The sequence below is a fragment of the Hydractinia symbiolongicarpus genome, chromosome 13, assembly GCF_029227915.1.
Source record: "Hydractinia symbiolongicarpus strain clone_291-10 chromosome 13, HSymV2.1, whole genome shotgun sequence".
NCBI lineage: Eukaryota > Metazoa > Cnidaria > Hydrozoa > Anthoathecata > Hydractiniidae > Hydractinia > Hydractinia symbiolongicarpus.
In genome coordinates this window covers 5,142,958-5,165,736 of record NC_079887.1, presented here as the reverse complement: position 1 = coordinate 5,165,736, position 22,779 = coordinate 5,142,958, and positions in this window count along the sequence as shown.

Here is a 22,779-nt window from a genome sequence, read left to right as displayed (position 1 = left end):
TCATATTACTATGTTGCATCGCTTTTAACAATGAAACGATTGACTGTGGGACTTAATTTAACTGACTTTGGGCTGTGACCTTATAAATGTGAAAGTGAGACAATTGGACTCCAAGAAATAACATTCTTCTTAATTTGACATGATTGCCGCAACTCAGCGATTACACTGGGCGCTGTGGTAGCACTTCATTTAAAAATTTAGATTAACAAATCAATTTTTACTGCGGGGCCAATCCTAGCCGTTATCACGCGTTGGAGAATTAGCGTCAGTTTCAAAAACTACAATTCATTGACTTTCCCAGGGTGTCAGCCCGTTTGATTTACAACGATTGGGTCACATATTCGTACCAACATGTATTTAGCAATATTTTTCTCATATTACTATGTTGCATCGCTTTTAACAATGAAACGATTGACTGTGGCACTTAATTGAACTGATTTTGAACTGTGGCCTTATAAATGTTATAAGTGAGACAATTGGATTCAAAGAAATAACATTCTTCTTAATTTGACATGATTGCCGAAACTCAGCGATTACACTGGGCGCTGTGGTAGCGCTTCATTTAAAAATTTAGATAAATAAGTCATTTCTTACTATGGGACCAATCCTAGCTGTTATCGCACGCTGAAGAAACAGAGACAGTTTCAAATACTACACTTCATTGACTTTCTAACGATGTGAGTCCGTTTGAGTTACAACGGTTTGGTCACATATTCGTACCAACATGTATTTAGCGATATTTTCCTGGTATTACTAGGTTGCATCGCTTTTAACAGTGAAACGATTGACTGTGGGACTTAATTGAACTGATTTGGACTGTGACGTTATAAATATTATAAGTGAGACAACTGGACTTCAAGAAATAACATTCTTATTAATTTGACATGATTGCCGGGACTCAGCGATTACACTGGGCGCTGTGGTAGCGCTTCATTTAAAAATTTAGATAAATAAGTCATTTTTACTGTGGGACCAATCCTAGCTGTTATTGCGCGCTGAAGAAATAGCGACAGTTTCAAGAATTACATTTCATTGACTTTCTATCGGTATCAATCCGCTTCAGTTACAAGGGTTGCGTCACATACTCGTACCAACATGTATTTAGCGATATTTTCCTGGTATTACTAGGTTGCATCGCTTTTAACAGTGAAACGATTGACTGTGGGACTTAATTGAACTGATTTGGACTGTGACGTTATAAATATTATAAGTGAGACAATTGGACTTCAAGAAATAACATTCTTATTAATTTGACATGATTGCCGCAACTCAGCGATTACACTGGGCGCTGTGGTAGCACTTCATTTAAAAATTTAGATTAACAAATCAATTTTTACTGCGGGGCCAATCCTAGCCGTTATCACGCGTTGGAGAATTAGTGTCAGTTTCAAAAACTACATTTCATTGACTTTCCCAGGGTGTCAGCCCGTTTGATTTACAACGATTGGGTCACATATTCGTACCAACATGTATTTAGCAATATTTTTCTCATATTACTATGTTGCATCGCTTTTAACAATGAAACGATTGACTGTGGCACTTAATTGAACTGATTTTGAACTGTGGCCTTATAAATGTTATAAGTGAGACAATTGGATTCAAAGAAATAACATTCTTCTTAATTTGACATGATTGCCGAAACTCAGCGATTACACTGGGCGCTGTCGTAGCGCTTCATTTAAAAATTTAGATAAATAAGTCATTTCTTACTATGGGACCAATCCTAGCTGTTATCGCACGCTGAAGAAACAGAGACAATTTCAAATACTACACTTCATTGACTTTCTAACGATGTGAGTCCGTTTGAGTTACAACGGTTTGGTCACATATTCGTACCAACATGTATTTAGCGATATTTTTCTGATATTACTAGGTTGCATCGCTTTTAACAATGAAACGATTGAGTGTGGGACGTAATTGAATTAACTTTGGACTGTGACCTGATAAATGTGATAAAGGAGACAATTCGACTCCAAGAAATAACATTCTTTTTAATTTGACATGATTGCCGGGACTCAGCGATTACACTGGGCGCTGTGGTAGCGCTTCATTTAAAAATTTAGATAAATAAGTCATTTTTACTGTGGGACCAATCCTAGCCGTTATTGCGCGCTGAAGAAATAGCGACAGTTTCAAGAATTACATTTCATTGACTTTCTATCGGTATCAATCCGCTTCAGTTACAAGGGTTGCGTCACATACTCGTACCAACATGTATTTAGCGATATTTTTCTGGTATTACTAGGTTGCATCGCTTTTAACAGTGAAACGATTGACTGTGGGACTTAATTGAACTGATTTGGACTGTGACGTTATAAATATTATAAGTGAGACAACTGGACTTCAAGAAATAACATTCTTATTAATTTGACATGATTGCCGGGACTCAGCGATTACACTGGGCGCTGTGGTAGCGCTTCATTTAAAAATTTAGATAAATAAGTCATTTTTACTGTGGGACCAATCCTAGCCGTTATTGCGCGCTGAAGAAATAGCGACAGTTTCAAGAATTACATTTCATTGACTTTCTATCGGTATCAATCCGCTTCAGTTACAAGGGTTGCGTCACATACTCGTACCAACATGTATTTAGCGATATTTTTCTGATATTACTAGGTTGCATCGCTTTTAACAATGAAACGATTGAGTGTGGGACGTAATTGAATTAACTTTGGACTGTGACCTGATAAATGTGATAAAGGAGACAATTCGACTCCAAGAAATAACATTCTTTTTAATTTGACATGATTGCCGGGACTCAGCGATTACACTGGGCGCTGTGGTGGCGCTTCATTTAAAAATTTAGATAAATAAGTCATTTTTACTGTGGGACCAATCCTAGCCGTTATTGCGCGCTGAAGAAATAGCGACAGTTTCAAGAATTACATTTCATTGACTTTCTATCGGTATCAATCCGCTTCAGTTACAAGGGTTGCGTCACATACTCGTACCAACATGTATTTAGCGATATTTTCCTGGTATTACTAGGTTGCATCGCTTTTAACAATGAAACGATTGACTGTGAGACTTAATTGAACTGACTTTGGGCTATGACCTTATAAATGTGAAAGTGAGACAATTGGACTCCAGAAATAACATTCTTTTTAATTAAACATGATTGCCGCAACTCAGCGATTACACTGGGCGCTGTGGTAGCGCTTCATTAAAAAATTTAAATAAATAAGTCATTTTTACTGTGGGACCAATCCTAGCCGTTATCGCGCGCTGAAGAAATTGCGACAGTTTCAAAAACTACATTTCATTGACTTTCTGACGGTATTAATCCGCTTCAGTTACAACGGTTGTGTCACATATTCGTACCAACATGTATTTAGCGATATTTTTCTCATATTACTATGTTGCATCGCTTTTAACAGTGAAACGATTGACTGTGGCACTTAATTGAACTGATTTTGAACTGTGACCTTATAAATGTTATAAGTGAGACAATTGGATTCAAAGAAATAACATTCTTCTTAATTTGACATGATTGCCGAAACTCAGCGATTACACTGGGCGCTGTGGTAGCGCTTCATTTAAAAATTTAGATAAGAAAGTCAATTTTTACTGTGGGACCAATCCTAGCCGTTATCGCGCACTGAAAATATAGCGACAGTTTCCAAAAGTACATTTCATTGACTTTCTAACGGTGTGAGTCCGTTTGAGTTACAACGGTTTGGTCACATATTCGTACCAACATGTATTTAGCGATATTTTCTGATATTACTAGGTTGCATCGCTTTTAACAATGAAACGATTGACTGTGGGACTTAATTTAACTGACTTTGGGCTGTGACCTTATAAATGTGAAAGTGAGACAATTGGACTCCGAGAAATAACATTCTTCTTAATTTGACATGATTGCCGCAACTCAGCGATTACACTGGGCGCTGTGGTAGCACTTCATTTAAAAATTTAGATTAACAAATAATTTTTTACTGTGGGACCAATCCTAGCCGTTATCACGCGCTGAAGAAACAGAGACAGTTTCAAATACTACACTTCATTGACTTTCTAACGATGTGAGTCCGTTTGAGTTACAATGATTGGGTCACAAATTCGTACCACCATGTATTTAGCGATATTTTTCTGATATTACTAGGTTGCATCGCTTTTAACAATGAAACGATTGACTGTGGAAATTAATTGAACTAACTTTGGACTGTGACCTGATAAATGTGATAAATGAGACAATTGGACTCCAAGAAAAAATATTCTTCTTAATTTAGCGTGATTGCCGGAAATCAGCGATTACACTGGGCGCTGTGGTAGCGCTTCATTTAAAAATTTAGATAAATAAGTCATTTCCTACTGTGGGACCAACCCTAGCTGTTATCGCGCGCTGAAGAAATAGAGACAGTTTCAAGAAGTACATTTCATTGACTTTCTAGGGGTGTCAGTCCGTTTGAGTTACAACGATTGGGTCACATATTCGTACCAACATGTATTTAGCGATATTTTTCAGATATTACTAGATTGCATCGCTTTTAATAATGAAACGATTGACTGTGGGACTTAATTGAACTAACTTTGGACTGTGAGCTGATAAATTTTATAAGTGAGACAATTGGATGCCAAGAAATAACATTCTTCTTAATTTGACATGATTGCCGCAACTCAGCGATTACACTGGGCGCTGTGGTAGCACTTCATTTAAAAATTTAGATTAACAAATCAATTTTTACTGCGGGGCCAATCCTAGCCGTTATCACGCGTTGGAGAATTAGCGTCAGTTTCAAAAACTACATTTCATTGACTTTCCCAGGGTGTCAGCCCGTTTGATTTACAACGATTGGGTCACATATTCGTACCAACATGTATTTAGCAATATTTTTCTCATATTACTATGTTGCATCGCTTTTAACAATGAAACGATTGACTGTGGCACTTAATTGAACTGATTTTGAACTGTGGCCTTATAAATGTTATAAGTGAGACAATTGGATTCAAAGAAATAACATTCTTCTTAATTTGACATGATTGCCGAAACTCAGCGATTACACTGGGCGCTGTGGTAGCGCTTCATTTAAAAATTTAGATAAATAAGTCATTTCTTACTATGGGACCAATCCTAGCTGTTATCGCACGCTGAAGAAACAGAGACAGTTTCAAATACTACACTTCATTGACTTTCTAACGATGTGAGTCCGTTTGAGTTACAACGGTTTGGTCACATATTCGTACCAACATGTATTTAGCGATATTTTTCTGATATTACTAGGTTGCATCGCTTTCAACAATGAAACGATTGAGTGTGGGACGTAATTGAATTAACTTTGGACTGTGACCTGATAAATGTGATAAAGGAGACAATTCGACTCCAAGAAATAACATTCTTTTTAATTTGACATGATTGCCGGGACTCAGCGATTACACTGGGCGCTGTGGTAGCGCTTCATTTAAAAATTTAGATAAATAAGTCATTTTTACTGTGGGACCAATCCTAGCCGTTATTGCGCGCTGAAGAAATAGCGACAGTTTCAAGAATTGCATTTCATTGACTTTCTATCGGTATCAATCCGCTTCAGTTACAAGGGTTGCGTCACATACTCGTACCAACATGTATTGTGGTAGCGCTTCATTTAAAAATTTAGATAAATAAGTCATTTTTACTGTGGGACCAATCCTAGCCGTTATTGCGCGCTGAAGAAATAGCGACAGTTTCAAGAATTACATTTCATTGACTTTCTATCGGTATCAATCCGCTTCAGTTACAAGGGTTGCGTCACATACTCGTACCAACATGTATTTAGCGATATTTTCCTGGTATTACTAGGTTGCATCGCTTTTAACAGTGAAACGATTGACTGTGGGACTTAATTGAACTGATTTGGACTGTGACGTTATAAATATTATAAGTGAGACAATTGGACTTCAAGAAATAACATTCTTATTAATTTGACATGATTGCCGGAACTCAGCGATTACACATGGCGCTGTGGTAGCGCTTCATTCAAAAATTTAGATAAAAAAGTCAATTTTTACTGTTGGACCAATCCTAGCCGTTATAACGCGCTGAAAATATAGCGACAATTTCAAAAAGTACATATCATTGACTTTCTAACGGTGTCAGTCCGTTTGAGTTACAACGGTTTGATCACATATTCGTACCATCATGTATTTAGCGATACTTTGCCTCTATTACTAGGTTGCATCGCTTTTAACAATGAAACGATTGACTGTGAGACTTAATTGAACTGACTTTGGGCTATGACCTTATAAATGTGAAAGTGAGACAATTGGACTCCAGAAATAACATTCTTTTTAATTAAACATGATTGCCGCAACTCAGCGATTACACTGGGCGCTGTGGTAGCGCTTCATTAAAAAATTTAAATAAATAAGTCATTTTTACTGTGGGACCAATCCTAGCCGTTATCGCGCGCTGAAGAAATTGCGACAGTTTCAAAAACTACATTTCATTGACTTTCTGACGGTATTAATCCGCTTCAGTTACAACGGTTGTGTCACATATTCGTACCACAATTGGACTCCAAGAAATAACATTCTTCTTAATTTGACATGATTGCCGCAACTCAGCGATTACACTGGGCGCTGTGGTAGCACTTCATTTAAAAATTTAGATTAACAAATCAATTTTTACTGCGGGGCCAATCCTAGCCGTTATCACGCGTTGGAGAATTAGCGTCAGTTTCAAAAACTACAATTCATTGACTTTCCCAGGGTGTCAGCCCGTTTGATTTACAACGATTGGGTCACATATTCGTACCAACATGTATTTAGCAATATTTTTCTCATATTACTATGTTGCATCGCTTTTAACAATGAAACGATTGACTGTGGCACTTAATTGAACTGATTTTGAACTGTGGCCTTATAAATGTTATAAGTGAGACAATTGGATTCAAAGAAATAACATTCTTCTTAATTTGACATGATTGCCGAAACTCAGCGATTACACTGGGCGCTGTGGTAGCGCTTCATTTAAAAATTTAGATAAATAAGTCATTTCTTACTATGGGACCAATCCTAGCTGTTATCGCACGCTGAAGAAACAGAGACAGTTTCAAATACTACACTTCATTGACTTTCTAACGATGTGAGTCCGTTTGAGTTACAACGGTTTGGTCACATATTCGTACCAACATGTATTTAGCGATATTTTCCTGGTATTACTAGGTTGCATCGCTTTTAACAGTGAAACGATTGACTGTGGGACTTAATTGAACTGATTTGGACTGTGACGTTATAAATATTATAAGTGAGACAACTGGACTTCAAGAAATAACATTCTTATTAATTTGACATGATTGCCGGGACTCAGCGATTACACTGGGCGCTGTGGTAGCGCTTCATTTAAAAATTTAGATAAATAAGTCATTTTTACTGTGGGACCAATCCTAGCTGTTATTGCGCGCTGAAGAAATAGCGACAGTTTCAAGAATTACATTTCATTGACTTTCTATCGGTATCAATCCGCTTCAGTTACAAGGGTTGCGTCACATACTCGTACCAACATGTATTTAGCGATATTTTCCTGGTATTACTAGGTTGCATCGCTTTTAACAGTGAAACGATTGACTGTGGGACTTAATTGAACTGATTTGGACTGTGACGTTATAAATATTATAAGTGAGACAATTGGACTTCAAGAAATAACATTCTTATTAATTTGACATGATTGCCGCAACTCAGCGATTACACTGGGCGCTGTGGTAGCACTTCATTTAAAAATTTAGATTAACAAATCAATTTTTACTGCGGGGCCAATCCTAGCCGTTATCACGCGTTGGAGAATTAGTGTCAGTTTCAAAAACTACATTTCATTGACTTTCCCAGGGTGTCAGCCCGTTTGATTTACAACGATTGGGTCACATATTCGTACCAACATGTATTTAGCAATATTTTTCTCATATTACTATGTTGCATCGCTTTTAACAATGAAACGATTGACTGTGGCACTTAATTGAACTGATTTTGAACTGTGGCCTTATAAATGTTATAAGTGAGACAATTGGATTCAAAGAAATAACATTCTTCTTAATTTGACATGATTGCCGAAACTCAGCGATTACACTGGGCGCTGTCGTAGCGCTTCATTTAAAAATTTAGATAAATAAGTCATTTCTTACTATGGGACCAATCCTAGCTGTTATCGCACGCTGAAGAAACAGAGACAATTTCAAATACTACACTTCATTGACTTTCTAACGATGTGAGTCCGTTTGAGTTACAACGGTTTGGTCACATATTCGTACCAACATGTATTTAGCGATATTTTTCTGATATTACTAGGTTGCATCGCTTTTAACAATGAAACGATTGAGTGTGGGACGTAATTGAATTAACTTTGGACTGTGACCTGATAAATGTGATAAAGGAGACAATTCGACTCCAAGAAATAACATTCTTTTTAATTTGACATGATTGCCGGGACTCAGCGATTACACTGGGCGCTGTGGTAGCGCTTCATTTAAAAATTTAGATAAATAAGTCATTTTTACTGTGGGACCAATCCTAGCCGTTATTGCGCGCTGAAGAAATAGCGACAGTTTCAAGAATTACATTTCATTGACTTTCTATCGGTATCAATCCGCTTCAGTTACAAGGGTTGCGTCACATACTCGTACCAACATGTATTTAGCGATATTTTTCTGGTATTACTAGGTTGCATCGCTTTTAACAGTGAAACGATTGACTGTGGGACTTAATTGAACTGATTTGGACTGTGACGTTATAAATATTATAAGTGAGACAACTGGACTTCAAGAAATAACATTCTTATTAATTTGACATGATTGCCGGGACTCAGCGATTACACTGGGCGCTGTGGTAGCGCTTCATTTAAAAATTTAGATAAATAAGTCATTTTTACTGTGGGACCAATCCTAGCCGTTATTGCGCGCTGAAGAAATAGCGACAGTTTCAAGAATTACATTTCATTGACTTTCTATCGGTATCAATCCGCTTCAGTTACAAGGGTTGCGTCACATACTCGTACCAACATGTATTTAGCGATATTTTTCTGATATTACTAGGTTGCATCGCTTTTAACAATGAAACGATTGAGTGTGGGACGTAATTGAATTAACTTTGGACTGTGACCTGATAAATGTGATAAAGGAGACAATTCGACTCCAAGAAATAACATTCTTTTTAATTTGACATGATTGCCGGGACTCAGCGATTACACTGGGCGCTGTGGTGGCGCTTCATTTAAAAATTTAGATAAATAAGTCATTTTTACTGTGGGACCAATCCTAGCCGTTATTGCGCGCTGAAGAAATAGCGACAGTTTCAAGAATTACATTTCATTGACTTTCTATCGGTATCAATCCGCTTCAGTTACAAGGGTTGCGTCACATACTCGTACCAACATGTATTTAGCGATATTTTCCTGGTATTACTAGGTTGCATCGCTTTTAACAATGAAACGATTGACTGTGAGACTTAATTGAACTGACTTTGGGCTATGACCTTATAAATGTGAAAGTGAGACAATTGGACTCCAGAAATAACATTCTTTTTAATTAAACATGATTGCCGCAACTCAGCGATTACACTGGGCGCTGTGGTAGCGCTTCATTAAAAAATTTAAATAAATAAGTCATTTTTACTGTGGGACCAATCCTAGCCGTTATCGCGCGCTGAAGAAATTGCGACAGTTTCAAAAACTACATTTCATTGACTTTCTGACGGTATTAATCCGCTTCAGTTACAACGGTTGTGTCACATATTCGTACCAACATGTATTTAGCGATATTTTTCTCATATTACTATGTTGCATCGCTTTTAACAGTGAAACGATTGACTGTGGCACTTAATTGAACTGATTTTGAACTGTGACCTTATAAATGTTATAAGTGAGACAATTGGATTCAAAGAAATAACATTCTTCTTAATTTGACATGATTGCCGAAACTCAGCGATTACACTGGGCGCTGTGGTAGCGCTTCATTTAAAAATTTAGATAAGAAAGTCAATTTTTACTGTGGGACCAATCCTAGCCGTTATCGCGCACTGAAAATATAGCGACAGTTTCCAAAAGTACATTTCATTGACTTTCTAACGGTGTGAGTCCGTTTGAGTTACAACGGTTTGGTCACATATTCGTACCAACATGTATTTAGCGATATTTTCTGATATTACTAGGTTGCATCGCTTTTAACAATGAAACGATTGACTGTGGGACTTAATTTAACTGACTTTGGGCTGTGACCTTATAAATGTGAAAGTGAGACAATTGGACTCCGAGAAATAACATTCTTCTTAATTTGACATGATTGCCGCAACTCAGCGATTACACTGGGCGCTGTGGTAGCACTTCATTTAAAAATTTAGATTAACAAATAATTTTTTACTGTGGGACCAATCCTAGCCGTTATCACGCGCTGAAGAAACAGAGACAGTTTCAAATACTACACTTCATTGACTTTCTAACGATGTGAGTCCGTTTGAGTTACAATGATTGGGTCACAAATTCGTACCACCATGTATTTAGCGATATTTTTCTGATATTACTAGGTTGCATCGCTTTTAACAATGAAACGATTGACTGTGGAAATTAATTGAACTAACTTTGGACTGTGACCTGATAAATGTGATAAATGAGACAATTGGACTCCAAGAAAAAATATTCTTCTTAATTTAGCGTGATTGCCGGAAATCAGCGATTACACTGGGCGCTGTGGTAGCGCTTCATTTAAAAATTTAGATAAATAAGTCATTTCCTACTGTGGGACCAACCCTAGCTGTTATCGCGCGCTGAAGAAATAGAGACAGTTTCAAGAAGTACATTTCATTGACTTTCTAGGGGTGTCAGTCCGTTTGAGTTACAACGATTGGGTCACATATTCGTACCAACATGTATTTAGCGATATTTTTCAGATATTACTAGATTGCATCGCTTTTAATAATGAAACGATTGACTGTGGGACTTAATTGAACTAACTTTGGACTGTGAGCTGATAAATTTTATAAGTGAGACAATTGGATGCCAAGAAATAACATTCTTCTTAATTTGACATGATTGCCGCAACTCAGCGATTACACTGGGCGCTGTGGTAGCACTTCATTTAAAAATTTAGATTAACAAATCAATTTTTACTGCGGGGCCAATCCTAGCCGTTATCACGCGTTGGAGAATTAGCGTCAGTTTCAAAAACTACATTTCATTGACTTTCCCAGGGTGTCAGCCCGTTTGATTTACAACGATTGGGTCACATATTCGTACCAACATGTATTTAGCAATATTTTTCTCATATTACTATGTTGCATCGCTTTTAACAATGAAACGATTGACTGTGGCACTTAATTGAACTGATTTTGAACTGTGGCCTTATAAATGTTATAAGTGAGACAATTGGATTCAAAGAAATAACATTCTTCTTAATTTGACATGATTGCCGAAACTCAGCGATTACACTGGGCGCTGTGGTAGCGCTTCATTTAAAAATTTAGATAAATAAGTCATTTCTTACTATGGGACCAATCCTAGCTGTTATCGCACGCTGAAGAAACAGAGACAGTTTCAAATACTACACTTCATTGACTTTCTAACGATGTGAGTCCGTTTGAGTTACAACGGTTTGGTCACATATTCGTACCAACATGTATTTAGCGATATTTTTCTGATATTACTAGGTTGCATCGCTTTCAACAATGAAACGATTGAGTGTGGGACGTAATTGAATTAACTTTGGACTGTGACCTGATAAATGTGATAAAGGAGACAATTCGACTCCAAGAAATAACATTCTTTTTAATTTGACATGATTGCCGGGACTCAGCGATTACACTGGGCGCTGTGGTAGCGCTTCATTTAAAAATTTAGATAAATAAGTCATTTTTACTGTGGGACCAATCCTAGCCGTTATTGCGCGCTGAAGAAATAGCGACAGTTTCAAGAATTGCATTTCATTGACTTTCTATCGGTATCAATCCGCTTCAGTTACAAGGGTTGCGTCACATACTCGTACCAACATGTATTTAGCGATATTTTCCTGGTATTACTAGGTTGCATCGCTTTTAACAGTGAAACGATTGACTGTGGGACTTAATTGAACTGATTTGGACTGTGACGTTATAAATATTATAAGTGAGACAACTGGACTTCAAGAAATAACATTCTTATTAATTTGACATGATTGCCGGGACTCAGCGATTACACTGGGCGCTGTGGTAGCGCTTCATTTAAAAATTTAGATAAATAAGTCATTTTTACTGTGGGACCAATCCTAGCCGTTATTGCGCGCTGAAGAAATAGCGACAGTTTCAAGAATTACATTTCATTGACTTTCTATCGGTATCAATCCGCTTCAGTTACAAGGGTTGCGTCACATACTCGTACCAACATGTATTTAGCGATATTTTCCTGGTATTACTAGGTTGCATCGCTTTTAACAGTGAAACGATTGACTGTGGGACTTAATTGAACTGATTTGGACTGTGACGTTATAAATATTATAAGTGAGACAATTGGACTTCAAGAAATAACATTCTTATTAATTTGACATGATTGCCGGAACTCAGCGATTACACATGGCGCTGTGGTAGCGCTTCATTCAAAAATTTAGATAAAAAAGTCAATTTTTACTGTTGGACCAATCCTAGCCGTTATAACGCGCTGAAAATATAGCGACAATTTCAAAAAGTACATATCATTGACTTTCTAACGGTGTCAGTCCGTTTGAGTTACAACGGTTTGATCACATATTCGTACCATCATGTATTTAGCGATACTTTGCCTCTATTACTAGGTTGCATCGCTTTTAACAATGAAACGATTGACTGTGAGACTTAATTGAACTGACTTTGGGCTATGACCTTATAAATGTGAAAGTGAGACAATTGGACTCCAGAAATAACATTCTTTTTAATTAAACATGATTGCCGCAACTCAGCGATTACACTGGGCGCTGTGGTAGCGCTTCATTAAAAAATTTAAATAAATAAGTCATTTTTACTGTGGGACCAATCCTAGCCGTTATCGCGCGCTGAAGAAATTGCGACAGTTTCAAAAACTACATTTCATTGACTTTCTGACGGTATTAATCCGCTTCAGTTACAACGGTTGTGTCACATATTCGTACCAACATGTATTTAGCGATATTTTTCTCATATTACTATGTTGCATCGCTTTTAACAGTGAAACGATTGACTGTGGCACTTAATTGAACTGATTTTGAACTGTGACCTTATAAATGTTATAAGTGAGACAATTGGATTCAAAGAAATAACATTCTTCTTAATTTGACATGATTGCCGAAACTCAGCGATTACACATGGCGCTGTGGTAGCGCTTCATTTAAAAATTTAGATAAGAAAGTCAATTTTTACTGTGGGACCAATCCTAGCCGTTATCGCGCACGAAAATATAGCGACAGTTTCCAAAAGTACATTTCATTGACTTTCTAACGGTGTGAGTCCGTTTGAGTTACAACGGTTTGGTCACATATTCGTACCAACATGTATTTAGCGATATTTTTCTGATATTACTAGGTTGCATCGCTTTTAACAATGAAACGATTGACTGTGGGACTTAATTTAACTGACTTTGGGCTGTGACCTTATAAATGTGAAAGTGAGACAATTGGACTCCAAGAAATAACATTCTTCTTAATTTGACATGATTGCCGCAACTCAGCGATTACACTGGGCGCTGTGGTAGCACTTCATTTAAAAATTTAGATAAGAAAGTCAATTTTTACTGTGGGACCAATCCTAGCCGTTATCGCGCACTGAAAATATAGCGACAGTTTCCAAAAGTACATTTCATTGACTTTCTAACGGTGTGAGTCCGTTTGAGTTACAACGGTTTGGTCACATATTCGTACCAACATGTATTTAGCGATATTTTTCTGATATTACTAGGTTGCATCGCTTTTAACAATGAAACGATTGACTGTGGGACTTAATTTAACTGACTTTGGGCTGTGACCTTATAAATGTGAAAGTGAGACAATTGGACTCCAAGAAATAACATTCTTTTTAATTTGACATGATTGCCGCAACTCAGCGATTACACTGGGCGCTGTGGTAGCACTTCATTTAAAAATTTAGATTAACAAATAATTTTTTACTGTGGGACCAATCCTAGCCGTTATCACGCGCTGAAGAATTAGCGACAGTTTCAAAAACTACATTTCATTGACTTTCCAAGGGTGTCAGTCCGTTTGAGTTACAATGATTGGGTCACAAATTCGTACCACCATGTATTTAGCGATATTTTTCTGATATTACTAGGTTGCATCGCTTTTAACAATGAAACGATTGACTGTGGAAATTAATTGAACTAACTTTGGACTGTGACCTGATAAATTTGATAAATGAGACAATTGGACTCCAAGAAAAAACATTCTTCTTAATTTAGCGTGATTGCCGGAAATCAGCGATTACACTGGGCGCTGTGGTAGCGCTTTATTTAAAAATTTAGATAAATAGGTCATTTACTACTGTGGGACCAACCCTAGCTGTTATCGCGCGCTGAAGAAATAGAGACAGTTTCAAGAAGTACATTTCATTGACTTTCTAGGGGTGTCAGTCCGTTTGAGTTACAACGATTGGGTCACATATTCGTACCAACATGTATTTAGCGATATTTTTCAGATATTACTAGATTGCATCGCTTTTAATAATGAAACGATTGACTGTGGGACTTAATTGAACTAACTTTGGACTGTGAGCTGATAAATTTTATAAGTGAGACAATTGGACGCCAAGAAATAACATTCTTCTTAATTTGACATGATTGCCGCAACTCAGCGATTACACTGGGCGCTGTGGTAGCACTTCATTTAAAAATTTAGATTAACAAATCATTTTTTACTGTTTGACCAATCCTAGCCGTTATCACGCGCTGAAGAATTAGCGACAGTTTCAAAAACTACATTTCATTGACTTTCCCAGGGTGTCAGCCCGTTTGAGTTACAACGATTGGGTCACATATTCGTACCAACATGTATTTAGCGATATTGTTCTGATATTACTAGGTTGCATCGCTTTTAACAATGAAACGATTGACTGTGGAAATTAATTGAACTAACTTTGGACTGTGACCTGATAAATGTGATAAATGAGACAATTGGACTCCAAGAAAAAACATTCTTCTTAATTTAGCGTGATTGCCGGAAATCAGCGATTACACTGGGCGCTGTGGTAGCGCTTCATTTAAAAATTTAGATAAATAAGTCATTTCCTACTGTGGGACCAACCCTAGCTGTTATCGCGCGCTGAAGAAATAGAGACAGTTTCAAATACTACATTTCATTGACTATCTAACGGTATCAGTCCGTTTTAACTACAACAGTTGCGTCACATATTCGTACCAACATGTATTTATTGATATCTTACCGATATTAATAGGTTGTATCGCTTTTAACAATGAAACGATTGACTGTGGGACTTAATTGAACTAACTTTGGACTGTGACCTGATAAATGTGATAAAGAAGACAATTGAACTCCAAGAAATAACATTCTTCTTAATTTGACCTGAATGCCGGAACTCAGTGATTACACTGGACGCTGTGGTAGCGCTTCATTTAAAAATTTAGATTATTAAGCAAGTTTTTACTGTGGGACCAATCCTAGCCGTAATTGCGCGCTGAAGAATTAGCGACAGTTTCAAAAAGTACATTTCATTGACTTTCTAACGGTGTCAGTTCGTTTGAGTTGCAACGGTTGGGTCACATGCTCGTACCAACATGTATTTAGCGATATTTTTCTGATATTACTAGGTTGCATCGCTTTTAACAATGAAACGATTGACTGTAGGACTTAATTGAACTAACTTTGGACTATGATCTTAAAAGTGTGATAAGTGAGGCAATTGGACTTCAAGAAATAACATTCTTCTTAATTTGACATGATTGCCGGAACTCAACGATTACACTGGGCGCTGGGGTAGCGCCTTATTCAAAAATGTAGACAAATAAATCATTTTGTGCTGTGGGACCAATCTTAGCCGTTAGGACGCGCAGAAGAAATAGAGCCAGTCTCAAAAATTACATTTCATTGACTTTCTAACGGTATCAGTTCGCTTCAGTTACAACGGTTGCGTCACATACTCGTACCAACATGTATTTAGCGATTTTTCTCTCATACTATTAGGTTGCATCGCTTTTAACAATGAAACGATTGACTGTGGGACTTAATTGAACTGATTTTGGCCTGTGACCTGATAAATGTGATAAATGAGACAATTGGACTCCAAGAAATAACATTCTTCTTAATTTGACGTGATTGCCGGAACTCAGCGATTACACTGGGCGCTATGGTAGCACTTCATTTAAAAATTTAGATTATCAAATCATTTTTTACTGTGGGACCAATCCTAGCCGTTATCACGCGCTGCAGAATTAGCGACAGTTTCAAAAACTACATTTCATTGACTTTCCCAGGGTGACAGCCCGTTTGAGTTACAACGATTGGGTCACATATTCGTACCAACATGTATTTAGCGATATTTTTCTGATATTACTAGGTTGCATCGCTTTTAACAATAAAACGATTGACTGTGGAACTTAATTGTACTAACTTTGGACTGTGACCTGATAAATGTGATAAATGAGACAATTGGACTCCAAGAAAAAACATTCTTTTTAATTTGACGTGATTGCCAAAAATCAGCGATTACACTGGGCGCTGTGGTAGCGCTTCATTTAAAAATTTAGATAAATAAGTCATTTCTTACTGTGGGACCAATCCTAGCTGTTATCGCGCGCTGAAGAAATAGAGACAGTTTCAAAAAGTACATTTCATTGACTTTCTAAGGGTGTCAGTCCGTTTGAGTTACAACGATTGGGTCACATATTTGTACCAACATGTATTTAGCGATATTTTTTTGATATTACTAGGTTGCATCGCTTTTAACAATGAAACGATTGACTGTGGGACTTAATTGAACTAATTTTGGACTGTGACCTTATAAATGTTATAAGTGTGACAATTGGATTCCAAGAAATAACATTCTTCTTAATTTGACATGACTGCCGAAACTCAGCGATTACACTGGGCGCTGTGGTAGCGCTTCATTTAAAAATTTAGATAAATAAGTCAATTTTTACTGTAGGACCAATCCTAGCCCTTAGTGCGCGCTGAAGAAATAGAGATAGTTTCAAATACTACATTTCTTTGACTTTCTAACGGTATCAGTCCGTTTCAACTACAACAGTTGCGTCACATATTCGTACCAACATGTATTTAGTGATGTCTTACCGATATTACTAGGTTGCATCGCTTTTAACAATGAAACGGTTGACTGTGAGACTTAATTGAAATAACTTTGGACTGTGACCTGATGAATGTGATAAAGAAACAATTGAACTCCAAGAAATAACATTCTTCTTAATTTGACCTGAATGCCGGAACTCAGCGATTACACTGGACGCTGTGGTAGCGCTTCACTTAAAAATTTAGATTAATAAGCCAGTTTTTACTGTGGGACAAATCCTAGCCGTTATCGCGCGCTGAAGAATTAGCGACAGTTTCAAAAAGTACATTTCATTGACTTTCTAACGGTGTCAGTTCGTTTGAGCTACAACGGTTGGGTCACATGCTCGTACCAACATGTATTTAGCGATATTTTTCTGGTATTACTAGGTTGCATCGCTTTTAACAATGAAACGATTGACTGTGGGACTTAATTGAACTGATTTTGGACTATGATCTTAAAAATGTGATAAGTGAGACAATTGGACTCCAAGAAATAAACATTCTTCTTAATTTGACATGATTGCCGGAACTCAACGATTACACTGGGTGCCAGGGTAGCGCCTTATTCAAAAATGTAGACAAATAAGTCATTTTGTGCTGTGGGACCAATCGTAGCCGTTAGGACGCGCAGAAGAAATAGAGCCAGTCTCAAAAATTACATTTCATTGACTTTCTAACGGTATCAATTCGCTTCAGTTACAACGGTTGCGTCACATACTCGTACCAACATGTACTTAGCGATTTTTCTCTCATACTATTAGGTTGCATCGCTTTTAACAATGAAACGATTGACTGTGGGACTTAATTGAACTGATTTTGGGCTGTGACCTGATAAATGTGATAAATGAGACAATTGGACTCCAAGAAAAAACATTCTTCTTAATTTGACGTGATTGCCGGAACTCAGCGATTACACTGGGCGCTATGGTAGCACTTCATTTAAAAATTTAGATTAACAAATCATTTTTTACTGTGGGACCAATCCTAGCCGTTATCACGCGCTGCAGAATTAGCGACAGTTTCAAAAACTACATTTCATTGACTTTCCTAGGGAGTCAGCCCGTTTGAGGTACAACGATTGGGTCACATATTTGTACCAACATGTTTTTAGCGATATTTTTCTGATATTACTAGGTTGCATCGCTTTTAACAATGAAACGATTGACTGTGGAACTTAATTGTACTAACTTTGGACTGTGACCTGATAAATGTGATAAATGAGACAATTGGACTCCAAGAAAAAACATTCTTCTTAATTTGACGTGATTGCCGAAATTCAGCGATTACACTGGGCGCTGTGGTAGCGCTTCATTTAAAAATTTAGATAAATAAGTCATTTCTTACTGTGGGACCAATCCTAGCTGTTATCGCGCGCTGAAGAAATAGAGACAGTTTCAAAAAGTACATTTCATTGACTTTCTAAGGGTGTCAGTCCGTTTGAGTTACAACGATTGGGACACATATTTGTTCCAACATGTATTTAGCGATATTTTTCTGATATTACTAGGTTGCATCGCTTTTAACAATGAAACGATTGACTGTGGGACTTAATTGAACTGATTTTGGACTGTGACCTTATAAATGTTATAAAGGTGACAATTGGATTCCAAGAAATAACAATCTTCTTAATTTGACATGACTGCCGAAACTCAGCGATTACACTGGGCGCTGTGGTAGCGCTTCATTTAAAAATTTAAATAAATAATACAATTTTTACTGTGGGAACAATCCTAGCCCTTAGTGCGCGCTGAAGAAATAGAGATAGTTTCAAATACTACATTTCATTGACTTTCTAACGGTATCAGTCCGTTTCAACTACAACAGTTGCGTCACATATTCGTGCCAACATGTATTTAGTGATGTCTTACCGATATTACTAGGTTGCATCGCTTTTAACAATGAAACGATTGACTGTGAGACTTAATTGAAATAACTTTGGACTGTGACCTGATAATTGTGATAAAGAAACAATTGAACTCCAAGAAATAACATTCTTCTTAATTTGACCTGAATGCCGGAACTTAGCGATTACACTGGACGCTGTGGTAGCGCTTCACTTAAAAATTTAGATTAATAAGCCAGTTTTTACTGTGGGACCAATCCTAGCCGTTATCGCGCGCTGAAGAATTAGCGACAGTTTCAAAAAGTACATTTCATTGACTTTCTAACGGTGTCAGTTCGTTTGAGCTACAACGGTTGGGTCACATGCTCGTACCAACATGTATTTAGCGATATTTTTCTGGTATTACTAGGTTGCATCGCTTTTAACAATGAAACGATTGACTGTGGGACTTAATTGAACTGATTTTGGACTATGATCTTAAAAATGTGATAAGTGAGACGATTGGACTCCAAGAAATAAACATTCTTCTTAATTTGACATGATTGCCGGAACTCAACGATTACACTGGGTGCCGGGGTAGCGCCTTATTCAAAAATGTAGACAAATAAGTCATTTTGTGCTGTGGGACCAATCGTAGCCGTTAGGACGCGCAGAAGAAATAGAGCCAGTCTCAAAAATTACATTATATTGACTTTCTAACGGTATCAATTCGCTTCAGTTACAACGGTTGCGTCACATACTCGTACCAACATGTATTTAGCGATTTTTCTCTCATACTATTAGGTTGCATCGCTTTTAACAATGAAACGATTGACTGTGGGACTTAATTGAACTGATTTTGGGCTGTGACCTGATAAATGTGATAAATGAGACAATTTGACTCCAAGAAATAACATTCTTCTTAATTTGACGTGATTGCCGGAACTCAGCGATTACACTGGGCGCTATGGTAGCACTTCATTTAAAAATTTAGATTAACAAATCATTTTTTACTGTGGGACCAATCCTAGCCGTTATCACGCGCTGCAGAATTAGCGACAGTTTCAAAAACTACATTTCATTGACTTTCCCAGGGTGTCAGCCCGTTTGAGGTACAACGATTGGGTCACATATTTGTACCAACATGTTTTTAGCGATATTTTTCTGATATTACTAGGTTGCATCGCTTTTAACAATGAAACGATTGACTGTGGAACTTAATTGTACTAACTTTGGACTGTGACCTGATAAATGTGATAAATGAGACAATTGGACTCCAAGAAAAAACATTCTTCTTAATTTGACGTGATTGCCGAAATTCAGCGATTACACTGGGCGCTGTGGTAGCGCTTCATTTAAAAATTTAGATAAATAAGTCATTTCTTACTGTGGGACCAATCCTAGCTGTTATCGCGCGCTGAAGAAATAGAGACAGTTTCAAAAAGTACATTTCATTGACTTTCTAAGGGTGTCAGTCCGTTTGAGTTACAACGATTGGGACACATATTTGTTCCAACATGTATTTAGCGATATTTTTCTGATATTACTAGGTTGCATCGCTTTTAACAATGAAACGATTGACTGTGGGACTTAATTGAACTGATTTTGGACTGTGACCTTATAAATGTTATAAAGGTGACAATTGGATTCCAAGAAATAACAATCTTCTTAATTTGACATGACTGCCGAAACTCAGCGATTACACTGGGCGCTGTGGTAGCGCTTCATTTAAAAATTTAAATAAATAATACAATTTTTACTGTGGGACCAATCCTAGCCCTTAGTGCGCGCTGAAGAAATAGAGATAGTTTCAAATACTACATTTCATTGACTTTCTAACGGTATCAGTCCGTTTCAACTACAACAGTTGCGTCACATATTCGTGCCAACATGTATTTAGTGATATCTTACCGATATTACTAGGTTGCATCGCTTTTAACAATGAAACGCTTGACTGTGGGACTTAATTGAACTAACTTTGGACTATGACCTTATAAATGTGATAAGTGAGACAATTGGACTCCATGAAATAACATTCTTCTTAACTTGACCTGATTGCCCGAACTCAGCGATTACACTGGGCGCTGTGGTAGCACTTCATTTAAAAATTTAGATTAATAAGTCATTTTTTACTGTGGGACCAATCCTGGCCCTTATCACGCGCTGAAGAATTAGCGACAGTTTCAAAAAGTACATTTAATTGACTTTCTAAGGGTGTAAGTCCGTTTGAGTTACAACGATTGGGTCACATATTCGTACCAACATGTATTTAACGATATTTTTCTGATATTACTAGGTTGCATCGCTTTTAACAATGAAACGATTGACTGTGGGACTTAAGTGAACTAACTTTAGACAGAGACCTGATATATGTGATAAATGAGACAATTGGACTCCAAGAAATAACATTCTTCTTAATTTGACGTGATTGCCGGAACTCAGCGATTACACTGGGCGCTGTGGTAGCGCTTCATTTAAAAATTTAAATAAATAAGTCATTTTTACTGTGGGACCAATCCTAGCCGTTATCGCGCGCTGAAGAAATAGAGACAGTTTCAAAAAGTACATTTCATTGACTTTCTAAGGGTGTCAGTCCGTTTGAGTTACAGCGATTGGGTCACATATTTGTACCAAAATGTATTTAGCGATATTTTTCTGATATTACTAGGTTGCATCGCTTTTAACAATGAAACGATTGACTGTGGGACTTAATTGAACTGATTTTGGGCTGTGAGCTTATAAATGTGAATGTGAGACAATTGGACTCAAAGAAATAACATTCCTCTTAATTTAACATGATTGCCGCAACTTAGCGATTACACTGGGCGCTGTGGTAGCACTTCATTTAAAAATTTAGATTAATAAGTCATTTTTTACTGTTGGACCAATCCTAGCTCTTATCATGCGCTGAAGAAATAAAGATAGTTTCAAAAACTACATTTCATCGACTTTCTAAGGGTGTCAGTCCGTTTGAGTTACAACGATTGAGTCACATATTCGTACCAACATGTTGTTAGTGATTTTTTCCGATATTACTAAGTTTTATCGCTTTTAACAGTGCAACGATTGACTGTGGGACTTAATTAAACTGATTTTGGACTATGACCTTAAAAATGTGATAAGTGAGACAATTGGACTCCAAGAAATAACATTGTTTTTAATTTGACATGATTGCCGCAACTCAGCGATTACACTGGGCGCTGTGGTAGCGCTTCTATTAAAAATTTAAATAAATAATACAATTTTTACTGTGGGGCCAATCCTAGCCCTTATCACGCGCTGAAGAATTAGCGACAGTTTCAAAAAGTACATTTAATTGACTTTCTAAGGGTGTAAGTCCGTTCGAGTTACAACGATTGGGTCACATATTCGTACCAACATGTATTTAACGATATTTTTCTGATAATACTAGGTTGCATCGCTTTTAACAATGAAACGATTGACTGTGGGACTTAAGTGAACTAACTTTAGACAGAGACCTGATATATGTGATAAATGAGACAATTGGACTCCAAGAAATAACATTCTTCTTAATTTGACGTGATTGCCGGAACTCAGCGATTACACTGGGCGCTGTGGTAGCGCTTCATTTAAAAATTTAAATAAATAAGTCATTTTTACTGTGGGACCAATCCTAGCCGTTATCGCGCGCTGAAGAAATAGAGACAGTTTCAAAAAGTACATTTCATTGACTTTCTAAGGGTGTCAGTCCGTTTGAGTTACAGCGATTGGGTCACATATTTGTACCAAAATGTATTTAGCGATATTTTTCTGATATTACTA